This window comes from Sphaeramia orbicularis, chromosome 3 (assembly GCF_902148855.1).
Source record: "Sphaeramia orbicularis chromosome 3, fSphaOr1.1, whole genome shotgun sequence".
NCBI lineage: Eukaryota > Metazoa > Chordata > Actinopteri > Kurtiformes > Apogonidae > Sphaeramia > Sphaeramia orbicularis.
The window spans coordinates 30977494-30991638 of record NC_043959.1 but is presented as its reverse complement, the minus strand read 5'-3'; positions in this window follow the sequence as shown (position 1 = coordinate 30991638).

Here is a 14145-nt window from a genome sequence, read left to right as displayed (position 1 = left end):
AAATCAGGTCATTTCATCAATATAAAAAACTTTGGCGTACAACTGTTTATTCTTGGTTTCAAATCCAATAAAAATATAACTTTAGTCACTCGGGACATGCATATTTGGCTGACCTCTACACTTTCATCACTATACTGCAAAGACATACAAGTCAAAGTACAGTTTAATATCACTGCATCCTTTATTTATGTGCATTTTCCATTTGGTTCCAACACAATCAGTTTTAGCTGCTCTTCTACGCAGTGGTGCTAAATATGACTTAAAATAAAATCTATCCTCGTGGAATAACCAAGTCACATTTGACCTCATATGCTGTTAAACTAAACGCCATGTGTAAAAAACAGAGGTGGAGGAGACTAAACATTGGCGTAACAGGCTGAACAGGACTAATTTGTGTTACCTATGACATCTGGAGCAGGTTAATTGTGAGCTTTATGTTCAATCTGTGGTCCTGCAAGTGTTTGTATCTCACTTGAGGTGACTTGGCAACCCAGCAAATCACATGAGAACAAGACAAGAAAAACTGTTCTGATCTGACCAGATGAATGTTTAATCCTCCAATAACAACTATGGGAGCTATTTACACACTTGTTTATCAAGCACTCCATGACCAGGAAGTGAAGATATTCACACAGAAGTTAAATATAGTTAAAACAACTTAAATAAATGCTGACATGAAAGACAGGTCGCAGGATGAGTATCATATCATAATTTTTTTCCCTTTTTTTAAATTTATTATTAATTTTTTTTTTTTATTCCAGAGGCATTTTTTCTAAAACTAATATGTTGAAACAGCTCGTCTCCATACAATTTTAAGTGCTCCCCCATGGACCAGCCATCATTGCTTTTTAGAATACTATAACTTTCCAATCCAAATCTCTCTCCACCACTGAAGTAACACAAATGCTGAAAGTGTTCTGTCTTCTTCTTTTTTTTTTTGTTAATTTAATATTTTTATTCTTTTTCAAAACAGCCAAGTCACTCACAAGAATCCAAAGGAGAAAAGAAATTAATAAATACAAAAAAGGAGGATACAACAAAAATTTGAAGTTTAATCTTATATAGCTCAGGCCTGCTCATTTATGTAATGTCCATTATTTCCTGTATATTTTTGCCTTTTTCCCATCACTCCTATAGTATCTACATATATTCACTCTACCATAGGCGGTTATACTGACAGGCGTCATAACATATTACCTCCATGGGACTCAGCCAGCCACTGAACATAACCATTTCAGTCCACATGAGGATTTTCATAAACACATTTTAACATATCTGTGTAGTTTTATTGAAATAGGTTACTTAGCTACTACTCCATATTTCTCTACTCTGTGAGATACAGTATTGACTGCACACGTTCTGTAAAATAAAAGTCTTACAGGGGTTGAAAACCTATTTTTTAAGGTGACTTAAAAGAGGAAAAGCATATAAAAAGTCTACTAAAATGGGTGAAAATGCACAGTCGATTTTCATTTATAGCTAAAATGTTTAAATGGAGCTGGTATAAGTTCTCGCTTTCTTGCCGTGTGTGAGTAAGAAACATTTCATCACCGAATGTGCTAAAAGAGAGAGAGAAAAAAAAAAATCTGTCTGTGTGCACTGCTTTTTTTTTTATTAAACAAGCATTGGAACAGACAGGGCAGATAGGGCAGGCATATGGAGTCAAATATTAGATAACTTAGATATTGTAGACAGAGAAGCCACAGAGTAGTGTAGGGAGAGACTTGATCCAGCTGTAATGGGGTTCGGTTCAGCAGCCTCACCGTGCCTTTCCTTAATACTCCCCCCGGCTGATCCTCAATAGCGTGTCTTGAGGAAATTATCACCGGCCTAGTACTCCTTAATATATACATTCCTTTTTACCAGGGAATCTATATAATATTACCCCTCTGCCTCAGATGGTGTCAGAAAGGCAACGGCGAGAAACCTACTCATTGTAGCATAAGCAGCACAGATTCACTGAGGATGAGTGGTAGCCTTGTGCACTTAAATATTGAACAGAGGGGGAAAATGAATCTATTCGCTTTCATGCATTATTAAAACCAAGTAAAAACAGAATTGTATCCACTGACTTTCTGTTCTATTCTCCGAAGTGAGAGGACAGAGAATTTGAAATTATGAGGCTCCATTAGTAATCAGAGCAGTTTGGAGGGCTTTGTGTTTCCATATCCCGCACAGTGAAATTGACTGGAGGTACAGTTTATTTTTATAGCCGGTCCATGCTGACACTCTAAAGGGCCCTCTTAGGTTCCATTAGGTGCTCCAATATGACGACTCCTTTGGTTTTGATTTAATTCTTTATTCATTTGACTGACAGTAGCTTTAGCAATGTGTAAAAAATTTACTAGCTGCATAGAGTCAATGACAGATGGTATTGTATACATATTAAAAGGCACAAACTCCTCTATAGGAATAGCTGGATATACTTTTACTACTAACTGCACTTGCATTTAGACTTTAACCGAATGTACATAATCCCCCCGTTGTGCGTAAAAGCAATGCCTTAGCAGGTCTAGCTAGCAAGAAACGGGGTGAATAAAGCATTTAGACTTGCGTGACAGCACAGAGACGCAGACACAGTAAGAATCTCATAGAGAGCCAAGGAAAGGTGAGTCACACAAGTGCTGAAGAGTACAGGTGGGCTGATCGGATTTGTTGTAAATGCCCGTAAAAAGTGGAAAAGGGAACATGTACTGAACACTCAGTTGTAGTTCTCTTACTGTAGGACTGAGAGTGCATGAGATTTCTATTGCACAGCATGCTTTCATACATTACATTACATTTTGGAGTTGCACTTAAATTTAGCTTTTGTCTTGCTACATCTGCCTGAAAGATGTTTGAACTACTATCTCGTTGTGTTGTTTTTACAATGACAATAAAGAATTGTACCGATCAAATTGCCTGGTTTCTCAAAAAAAAAAAAAAAAAAAGAAAAAAAAAAAGATTTAACTGGTTTTTCGTTTTGCTCATTCCTAAAACCTGCAGTGAAACCCCCCCCCCCCTTTCATATACTCCTCAAGATCCAGTGACAATTCATTCAATTCAACATTGTGGTGCTTTCACCCTAGCAGCTGCCTTAACAGTTGGCTGATCCTAAATGAAACGTCTACAGAGGTCAGTCTTATCTCCCACACGGTTACATTTGTCAACAATGAATGACGGAGTGCACTTGTGGTCTTTATTGAGTACAGCACTGCTTTATTGAGTGTAACGCACAGCAACATCAACAGCAACAAGTTTTGTTGATCCTATCTTTGCTGGGAGATTTACCACCTATGAGGCATTTTTGTCCAGAGAGTTAAAAAGAAAACTGTATCTGGAACCTCCGAAAGAATATTTGAGCCTTTTAAATACAAATACCACCACCTATGTCGGCTAAATTATCCATCATCAGCATTACTAAAAAGCATTAAAGAACATTCATTCATGTTATATATTGTTGTGTGCTATTTATCATTTGGTTCTTTAACTTTACTTTTCCAGAATATTAGTAGATTAATGCAATATGGCGGAGCATTTATGAAATTAGACGACCTACAATTTAGAAAGTAATTCATATGGGATATTAATAATATAATCATGCGTAGACCTTAATCGGTTTTTGCTTGGTAGCTTGCCTTGGTCCCTGTTTTTGCCTGTTTGTTTGCACTATGTGCTGTTGCTTGTTTTTTGTCTTTTTGTATGTCTTTCTTCAGTTATGGTATTATGTTATTTGTAAGCATTTTTTTTTTTTTTACCTGCCAATGGAACTCAAGATGGAGATCGCCCATATAGCTATAATCTCTTGTATTTATGTGTAAATGTTCATTAATACGAACTGTCCCATTTTAAAAAAAACAGGTAGATCATTCATTCATTCATTCATATTTGTTGGGTTTTTTACTGGGTTATTCATTTCCGGGCCCTACATGGCCAGGCCCCTGCATACATTGCTTCTCTGATCCAGCCCTACAGCTCGACTCGTAGCTTGAGGTCTTCAGGACAGCACCTGCTGATGGTTCCACGCACCTGTTTTAGCACACGCAGTGACAGGTCTTTTAAAGCTGTAGCACCACGTCTATGGAATGACCTGCCTCTACACCTACTGTCCATGGACTCTGTAGAGAGCTTTAAGAAACACCTCAAAACCCTCCTGTTCAAAAAGGCTTTTTAGTCTCCCACCTGACCCAGGGCCACCACAAACTGATTACACTCTATGTATTCATCATAACGTACTCCATGTGTCATCCCCCCCCCCCCCCCCCCAGTCTCTCTATATCTCTATTGCTCTCTCTTTTCTCCTCCTTTACTCTCTCTCTCTCTCTCTCTCTCTCTCTTTAACCCCAACTGGTCAAGGCAGACAGCCATCCTTCAGGAGTCTGGGTCTGCTCGAGGTTTCTGCCTGTTAAAGGGAAGTTTTTCCTCGCCACTGTCACCAATCACAAGTGTTTGCTCCTGAAGGATTCTGTTGGGTCTCTGTAAACTTAATTTGATTCTGATTTGAATTGATAAAGCACTTTGTGACTCTGTCTGAGAAAAGTGCTCTATAAATAAAATTTACTTACTTACTTATTTACTTACTATTTATTTTTTATGCAAATGTCATCACATAAAAAAGGAGTCCACTGTAAAAATAAATACAATATGGCTAGTATGGCTGTAATGTAGTATATGAATCGTACATAAATGTGAGGTGCAGTTGCTGTTGCATGTTTATCATTTCTTCTTGCCACCATTTTATTAGACTGGTTGAATTACATATAGGCCTCAGTCAAAAGATCACCAACTTCTTTGTTCAACAACTTTCTGTCCACATACCCAAACCTGATTGAACTTGTTTGCTGCAGAATAGCAATATGAACTGATAAAATAGCTTGACATTTTTTTATACTATGTAAGGAATAAATGTGATTTCAGTGATGTCAGGGAAGCTTTAATGGTGTGTATTTAAACAGCCCAGCATGGGGAGTCTTAGCTGGTCCATCAAAGAACAACATCAATGTTTTTTTCCCTTCTTCTCTTATATTCCCTGCTGTTCCCCAGTTTGCTGGTTTATAAAGGCCACCAAACACCCCCAAAAAATGTCAAATTTTTCAATTTGACTTCAACCCTTATTAAGTTTTACTCTTGCTCGACTTTGTAAGGCATGCAAGTTTCATTTGTCCATTTGACACACTATGCACCAAACAAACATCATACTTTGGAAAATTGAAAAAAAATAATGTGTGAATTAAGCTGATTGTGTAATTCAGGGACCAGGATTAAGCAAAGACACAAATGCCAAAACACAGCACCCTTTTGATTTAGTAAAAAGTTGCCAGAATGATCGTAATATAGCATTTGACTTCCCTCGTCATATCTGCTAGGATGCTGAACGGAGTATGGCATTCTGAGTATATTATTTCAGATTTCACATTGAAATACTTCTAAATGGAATTTAAGTGTTTTTGTGAATTGCTAACATGATATGCACTCTTTGCTGAAGTCCTTGAGATCTTTTTTTATTACCCGAAAGAGAACCAAATTGTTTGCAACAAACATTCAGCACCAATTCAATAAAAAACATAAATATCACATCAACCTCTTTCATCGCAGGAACTTTCATTACTTACTTGCGATTCTGAAAAACCATGTCATGTTTCCAGTGAAATCACCCAGATAAAAACCTTTACCTCATATCCAAGCTTTCCCTGAAAGAAATACCGAGTAGGACTTTTCAAATTCTTGAGGGGTGGGGCTGTGTGTTGAAGAACTCTGATTTGTGCAACACACTTGCAGTTCTCCATATTTCTATTCACCCTCCACGTTTAAACAAGTACCCAGACAGCAAAATCATTATGGCTTAAATCTGGCCCAAAACTAGCATGCCATTTTGGCAAAGTTCTGGGTGGATGTATGGGCCCTAAATGGCCCAAAATAGGCAAGCCAAAATCAAACCAGAAGGAAGCCAAAATTCACCCAAAACTAATTGCGGACTTCAAAAATGTAGCCATAATTGTCCCAGAAAAGCCCCAAATCCCCATACACCTGCCAAAAAGTAGCCAAAACTGACCCAAAGAGAGGCCAAAAGGAGGCCAACATTCACCCAAAATTTGTGTTGATCATGCTTTTAAAATGAAGTGGGTTTTCTTCTGGGTAGAAATTCCCACTCTTTGCGCAGTGTTTTGGCTTTACAGAAATATGCCAAAACACATCCATATATGGAATAAGATGCTGCCGCTCTTTAGTCAATCTTCTGGTTTGCCATAAACATGCCATACCATCCCTATACTTGATCCCGCTCTTTGCCCAGTCTTATAGTTAACCAGACATATGCCAGAACTCAGCCATTTATTGCTGGTGCCTCCATATTATGGATAACCTTAACCATACCACAGTTAAGCCTAAAGGTTTTCATAATGCCAAAAATGCCAAATGTATGCCATAACACTGCCAAAATATTTGCTATCTGGGTATGTGGCTGCAGACCTGTTCATGTCATTTCTACAAGCTTCATTTTGTGTTTTGATCTTTTGGAAAATGGAACAAAAGAAGAGAAGCTACAAAAAGTGGACAGACGATGAGGTCCAGACTCTTTTCACCTAACTTTGACTTGAACGTCTTCCATCCTGGTGTATTGTGTCACATAAATAATGATGCAAGCTTGTCGGTCACTGAAGAGGGTGCATCTAAAACATGCAGGATAGCGGCCCTTGAGAACCAGGAGTGGACACCCCTGGTTTATGGTGTCATTGTGCTTGTTTGGCCTTAAAGGAGTGATATTTTGTTTTGTTTTTTTAAAGGAATTATGCATTTTAAAACATTTCTCTGTGGTCTACATAAACTGTAACTGCTATGCTTGGGTCTGAATTCTTCATTAATTCAACTCCACTGGTCCATCTTCAACCCTATTTTTGATTAATGACACCAGAAAGGTCGTTTTGAGCGCTGGCCCTTTAAATGCAAATGAGCCACTTCATGCCCCACCCCCTCCAGGTTGTTGGCTGTGCTGCTCTGTCCCATTCAACCAACAACCAAACATTGTAGGGAATCGGCTCGAAGTTCGGACATATTTTCAGTTTTTACTACAACCGCTGCTGCTGCTGACGAACAATTATGTCGTACTCAGAGAAATGTTCATCAGAAGTCTTGACCTTATTTGTGCAAATGTTGTGACATAACTCGTTATATACGTACCAAATTAAGCAGGAATTAAAACGTTTTGTAGAAATCCACTCGATTTTTGCCAAAATGAATATAAAGATAGCTTTGCAGCACCTGGAGGGTTCAAATTCAAACTTTATGAACTATTAGGGTCCAAATACACAAATAAATGTACCAAAGACTAATAAAAGTGGGTTTAGCAAAATATGACCCCTTTAAATCTCTTCTTACTACCACCTACTGGACTGGACCTGAAGTGTAGTTTCTTTTACTACTCCCCCATATGTCATCAGCCTGATTTGATTACATTTTCCCGAACTTTGAGGTGCGCTGGAAACACAAACCACACAGATTACGGGGAATTATTTTATCCAGGCAAAGAAATTCCTGGAAAAAAAAAAAGTTCCTGGAAATGTTAATAGAAAAGAGAATCAATGTTGAATCATTAAAAACCCAATCACAATGGACACACATGGACTGAGGAAGTCTTCAGTCTGTTTGTCCTGCATTTTGTCTCTAAAAATCTACAACCACATGGAAGAAACATAAGCTCACTGTAGAGTGGAGAACTTGGGTTAGCCACGATTAGGTGACACTTCTATAAAGACCTCAAGATGTGAAGTTATGGAAGATCATGCAATGCTATGTCTGCTCTTTAACTGCACTTTTTATTTATTTATTCATTTTTTTAACAGTACTTTTGCAGTCACTTCCTATTTCTCAAATACACAGATCCAGACAAGCAAATGAAAGAAAAGGTGAAATGCAAAGAAGTACTCTCTGAGGGCTTTTAGTGTTAAAACAAATAATTAAAACCTAAAATGTTTCTTTGTAGTGGTTATTCCATGCTGTTTGAAGTCTAACAAGTCTGAGTGTACACTGATTCAATGTGTTTGATAAAAAAAAAAAAAAAAAAAAAAAAAAAAAACATTTGCAACTAAGCCTCCTGTAAATAAATCAGGAAGATCTAAAACTGTACGTGCTTGTTTGTTTGTTTGGTAGACTTAAAGCTCCAGGCTAGCATTCCTAAACATCCCCATCCAGCATCAGATACAAGCACACGCTAACATACACGAGCACACAAACATCGACATTATACCCAGCCAATTTACGGCCCAGTGGATCTCCAGATTGTGTTTTCAGCAAAGTCCAATTGGCGCCTCTCCAAAGTGCTATTGAGCATATTCCCTGTCTCTGCTTTCTTTATCATCCTATCAAGATATTTCCCCTGATGGCTAGCCTGTTGCAGGTGGGAGTGAGAGAAATTGTATGTCTGGATAATGAACTCACACCTTTTCCCTTTTTCTCCGCCAGGCACTCTGTAAACCTGAGCAATACCGTATTTCTTCAGCCATCTCTGTGTCTCTGTAGCAGGGGTGAAACTGGTTCCTAATTTGTTAGAAAGCCTGATTTTGGGCTGGTCAACAGTGTTCCACAGCTGATAATCCACTAATTGGAATTTGGTTGTGTAATGAGGACAGTATGAGAGAAAGACAAAGACAGACAGAGAGAGAGAAATAAAAGTAGGTAGGCTGTTAAAATGGGCGGGCAGAATAATCAATAGCAGTTAGGGAAGTGTGCTGTGTGTCAATCTAACAGCTTGTTCTTGTTCTTGGGGGACAAACCCCAGACGTGAAAACTGCTCGGTAGAGCCAGAGCCAGATTGACGTTCCACTTTATTGAGATTTACTGAGTCTGTATGGATTTGAATGATCCTCTGTGCAGTCTGTCAGTTGTCATGATAATGAATGGAAGATGACAGGTTCAGTGCCAACCATTCTCACTTTGCTGCTCGCCGGCAGAGGCAGCCAAACTTTATGACAAGGGCAGCCAAGGGATCTAAATATGACAATGTTGGTGGGCCAGAATCATGAATGGAAGGAGAAACAGATAATGGCTTTTTAGTAGATATGATGTCATATTGTACTTTACAATAACTTTAGATGTTTGTTCCAAGTTGCTGGCAAGGGGAAAAGAAATGAAAAAACGCTCACTCAAAATTGAAACATCTTAGTTTGGACACTGGCTGAGGACCTGTATGGCACTGCAAAGCTGTTATATGCCCTTAAGCATCCTGTCTTTAATTGTTTGGCATCTGAAATAAATGTAAGGATTTTTCAGGCTTTGAGAAATTGTTATTGTCGAAAAAGTATCTTTTATGTTTGTAAAATATGCAGTTGATCTCTTTGTTTTTATTAGCTTACCAGCTGACAGGCCGTAAGTTATTGTCGTCATGCATTGTCGTCGTCTGTCGTCCATTACAAAAATTTCAATCATCTTCTTCTCCGAAACTACAATTCCGATTGACTTCAAACTTGGTATACAGTTTCTTTACGATGATGTCAACAAAAGTTAGTGAAATTATTTGGATCCGGATCTGATTCTGGATTTGGTGCGACTTTGAAAAATTTCCCTATTATAAGAGATAGGAAGTGGATCAATGCAATAACTCAGTAAATATGAATGATATCCAGTGTAAATTTCTACACTACAGCCCTGATGGGAGATGACCAAAACATAACGGCCACATGCTGATCAGGATCTTTTTCTGGATCCGGGAACTTACGGAAAATTTAGCATGGGCTCTTATGGGGAAAAAATTTCAATCATCTTCTTCTCCGAAACTACAGTTCTGATTGACTTCAAACTTGGTATACAGCTTCTGTATGATGAGTATGAGGTGAGTAAGGTACTGAAATTATTTCGATCCAGATCTGATTCTGGATTTGGTGTGACTTTGAAAAATGTTCCCATTATAAGAGACAGGAAGTGGATTGATCCAATAAATCAGTAAGTATCAATGATATCAAGTTAGAATTTGAATTTTTTACAGATCTGATTGGAATATGACCTAAACATGGGCTATTTCTGTAATATAATAAATACACAGAACTGGGTGATAATAAATGGCATCTGGATACATTTCCCAAAGCTTTTAATTTGGCCGGTAAGCTACAGGGCCATTGGTCCTATTTTTCTTCTATGGTGCGACTATCTTTCATCATTTTGCTAGGTAGACTCACTTAACTTTTTAACCCATAAAGACCCAGCTCTACTTTTGTGGCAGTTCCCAAATGGATTTTCTCTCTATTTAACCTTTCTTAAGTCATTTATCACAATTTATAATAATATTGTCCTCTGAATTTTGCATTTTTTTCAGTCAAAATCAGGTATTTTCCATTATTTATTTCGTTGATCATGAAAATGTTCATAAAAGCTTAGATTAAACTTGAGGTTTCTTACATCTAAAACAAAGGAAACTACAGAAAAAGTCACTTATTCATAAAAATACATCATTAACTGAAAATAAACCCAGTGTCTCCATCCACTGTCATTGATCCAACTCCATGGGTTTTACTGGTGAATCATTGTTGTAGAAGATGACAGTGTTTCCATGTGCCCTACGGAGCCTCTGAACGTCCAAATGGGTCATATCTGATGACCATGAAAAGATGACAAACTGTGTTTTACACCAATTATTTACATGGATTGACAGGATTAGTGGATCAACAGGGATTAAACAGTTTATATCAGAAGATGGTTTTAGTAGACGGTGGCTGTTTGGGTCTTTATGGGTTAAACTCCCAAGTGTTATGACCCTAGTCCTGTTCTTTTCAATCAAACCTCCTTGACTCTGCTAAAGCAAAGTGGTACTGCAATCACAACATTTTACCCACAGTGACTTTTGGGAGAGAGAACGCGTGAACAAGTTCAACCTAACAGCGAGTGTATGAAAATTGTGTTTGTCTTAAAATTTCAGCGGCGACATTTTCAACTGGAATATGGGATTTTTCTCACCTGCAACGCTGATGAGCTCAAACCAGCAACATAAATAAAGAAGCAGTTTTGTTCATACTGAGTTTTACTTCAAAACCAAGACAGATGCAGACACACTCACACAAAAAGAGATGAGATGAAGAGATGACTCTGTCTGGTGCTCACTGGGCCATTGACACAGTCACAGTGGGGAATATTACTCCACAGTCAGCTTAACAGTTGACCAAATCTATCTCTGTCTGCCTCTTTCTTTTACAGTCTGTGCTTGTTTGAAAATTTATGATGACATGCTCCATGTAACAGATATATTGCAGAGGAATAGCAGGTATTTTTGGGGTATTGATAGATTGAGCATTATGAACTGAATACAGGACAAATCCATGCAAAGTAATACAATGTAAAGCTCTGATCAGTTCATGGCAAATATATGGAATTATCATACACAATCAACAACTGAACACTGCCCTGTTTCTGTTTTATTTGGTATTTCCAAAAGCAATACAGTTAATGCAGCAAGAAAAATAATTCTGTTATTTTCATGCCAACTTAAAGAGGGAAATATTAGAAATGTGATTTGGATCATCATTGTGCAAAAACCACATTTTCTTAAAATAGTTTCTGATGAGCAAATGTATTTAGTTTCACTGTGGATGATTTAAAGGCGGTAGATGTTGTATTTTTAATTCAGTTTATTAAAATATGACCTAAAATGATCATTAGCTTCTTCAGAACAAATAGTTCTGGAGTTGCATTAAAGATGCCAATGTATTGGATTGTACAGATGAACTGAATTTACAGTCGCGGAAAAAATTATTAGACCACCAAAAGTCATCAAAAACAATGGTTACGCAATCAAGTACTAACTCCTGTGTGTATTATGTGACTAAAACAGACAGAAATGAAAACATGGAATGCCTAAAAGCACTGTTTTTGGCAGTACAATGTCATAGCTTTTGATGTAAGAATTTAAGTGATTTTGGTTATTGTCAACAAAACATGGAAAATGCCTAGATATCAGCTCTGAAATTAAACTCTTATGAACTTTTTTTTTTTTTGTTATCATTATATTTGTCCAAACAAATGTACCTTTAGTTGTACCAGGCATTAAAATGAACAAGAAACTGAAGAAAACAAGGAGTGGTCTAATAACTTTTTATGCCACTGTATTTACACTGGCAGATCGGGGGATTTGTATGACCACTAGAGGAAGTAGTGAGTCATTCTGACGGTGTCCCATGATGAGGAAAACTAACACCAAGGGGTCTTTGACTAAAGCATTGCAAAGTGAACGGATGGGATGAGAACTAGAGATCAACCAATATGGGTTTTTTAGGGCCGATACCATTTTTTTTTTTTTTTTTGTCATCAGCCTTAGCCAATGACCGATACGGGCTACCGATTCTCTTGAGCTGATATTTGGAGCCGATACTGCTTTTGCTCCCTCGATTTACATCAAATAATTGACACAATGATAATACATGTTACGAGTCTCAATTAAAAAAAAAAGAAACAAAAGAAACATTTATTGAATTTAAAACAATATCTAACAAATAGTACAGAGGTAGAAATGTGAGGTAGAACAAGTAATGTTGTGTACAGTAGCATTTAACAGCTTAATCTTTGTTGAATATTATCAAATATAGATTCAAATAAAAACAAAAAGAATTCAGCGCTCTTTATTCAAGTCATTTTTTTTTAGAACAAATATTAAAGCATAATTAAGATAATTACAATATTGCACTCAGTAGCAACAAGTAAGCAGTATAATATAATGCACATGGTACTAGACTTCATTTTCAAATAACCCACCTAGTCATTTAATGCTTAGGCCTAAATATTAGTACACTTCACTTACATAATCTCTTGTACACTGTAAGCCTGGACTTTGTATTTACGAAAATGCTTTAATTACAATGTACTTAAATGATTTAAGTTTTATTACATTACTATAAAATGCTAAGTATATTCTACTAATTTGTAGACATAGTTGAAAGTATGAAAAAGTTTAAGTTGAATGGATTTAAATCACTAAGTTTTAGTCATGACCACACCTTTCTATCTCCGCATTGCATTGTGGGTATTGGGCATGTTGTTGAAAATGTGTTATTTTTATGTGCAGGGGTTCAGCGGGGTTGTGGTTTTAGTGTTATTTTAGACTTAATGTGTGTATGGTAATGTTTATTGGCCTTTTTGTGTTTATTTTTGTGTTTTTGTAGAGCTGCACCATGAGTGAGAGCCATAGGCTGAAAATGGCTTTCCTGTTCATCTAAAATAATTTTATTACAATGTCAAACTTTAAGCCTAGCCAAATTAAATGCATTGCCCATACTTCCTGATTACATTGAGCTAACTTTGTCTTAACTTCCAACTGTGCTACAATATATTAAGTTGAATAATTTTATAAAGCAATTTCTATTGCTGTACATTTATTTAAACTTACTTGGAGTTGAGTACAGTGAACTGATGATATTAAGTTAATGATTATACAAAGCAATTGACATTGCAACAAATTTTAAGTGAAATGAACTTTGCATTTAGTGTTTTGTACTTAAAAAAGCAATTCCATTCAAATCAAGCATTTAACTTTAATACACTCAAGTTTTCCTTACTCATTACTGAAATTTTTAAAGGCAACGAGTTACCTGATATTTTTTAAGTAAACTCAACTATCCGGTCTTACAGTGTAGTGCAAATGGCTTTGCTAACATAAGGAAAGTGTAAAACAGCAATACAAAACAAAAAACAACTGAAAAAGCATTGTACATAATATGCGCATTGCCCCACTCCCAATACTCTTTACCTCACACACCCCTCACTGAAAGTTCTTAATACTTTCAGTTTAGGAGCTGCAGGTTATAAAGGAGGAAATAGAGATGCTCTGCTTTCTCTCCCATCAGCCTACACCTCTTTTTCTCATATATCTGGCTGACCTCGCTGAATACCCTCTCACTGGGAACAGAGGAGGGGGGTGCCTCACGCTGTTGGCTTAGAGGAATTAGTAAAGCGTCCTAAATTTCACTTCATACAGTTGTATGGTCTGTGTGTACTCATTGAGGTACGTACTGCATGGAATCTGCCCCTGTCAGCGGCATGTGCCAGAACAGTTATATCGGCGAACGCATCCATGCATCGACCGATGTATCAGCTGGCCATGTATCGGTCGATCATTAATGAGAACCATTAAAAAAGGCTTTGAGTCAAAAACGGTGACAAAGTGATGAAACCTAGAAGCACAGTATTCACCAC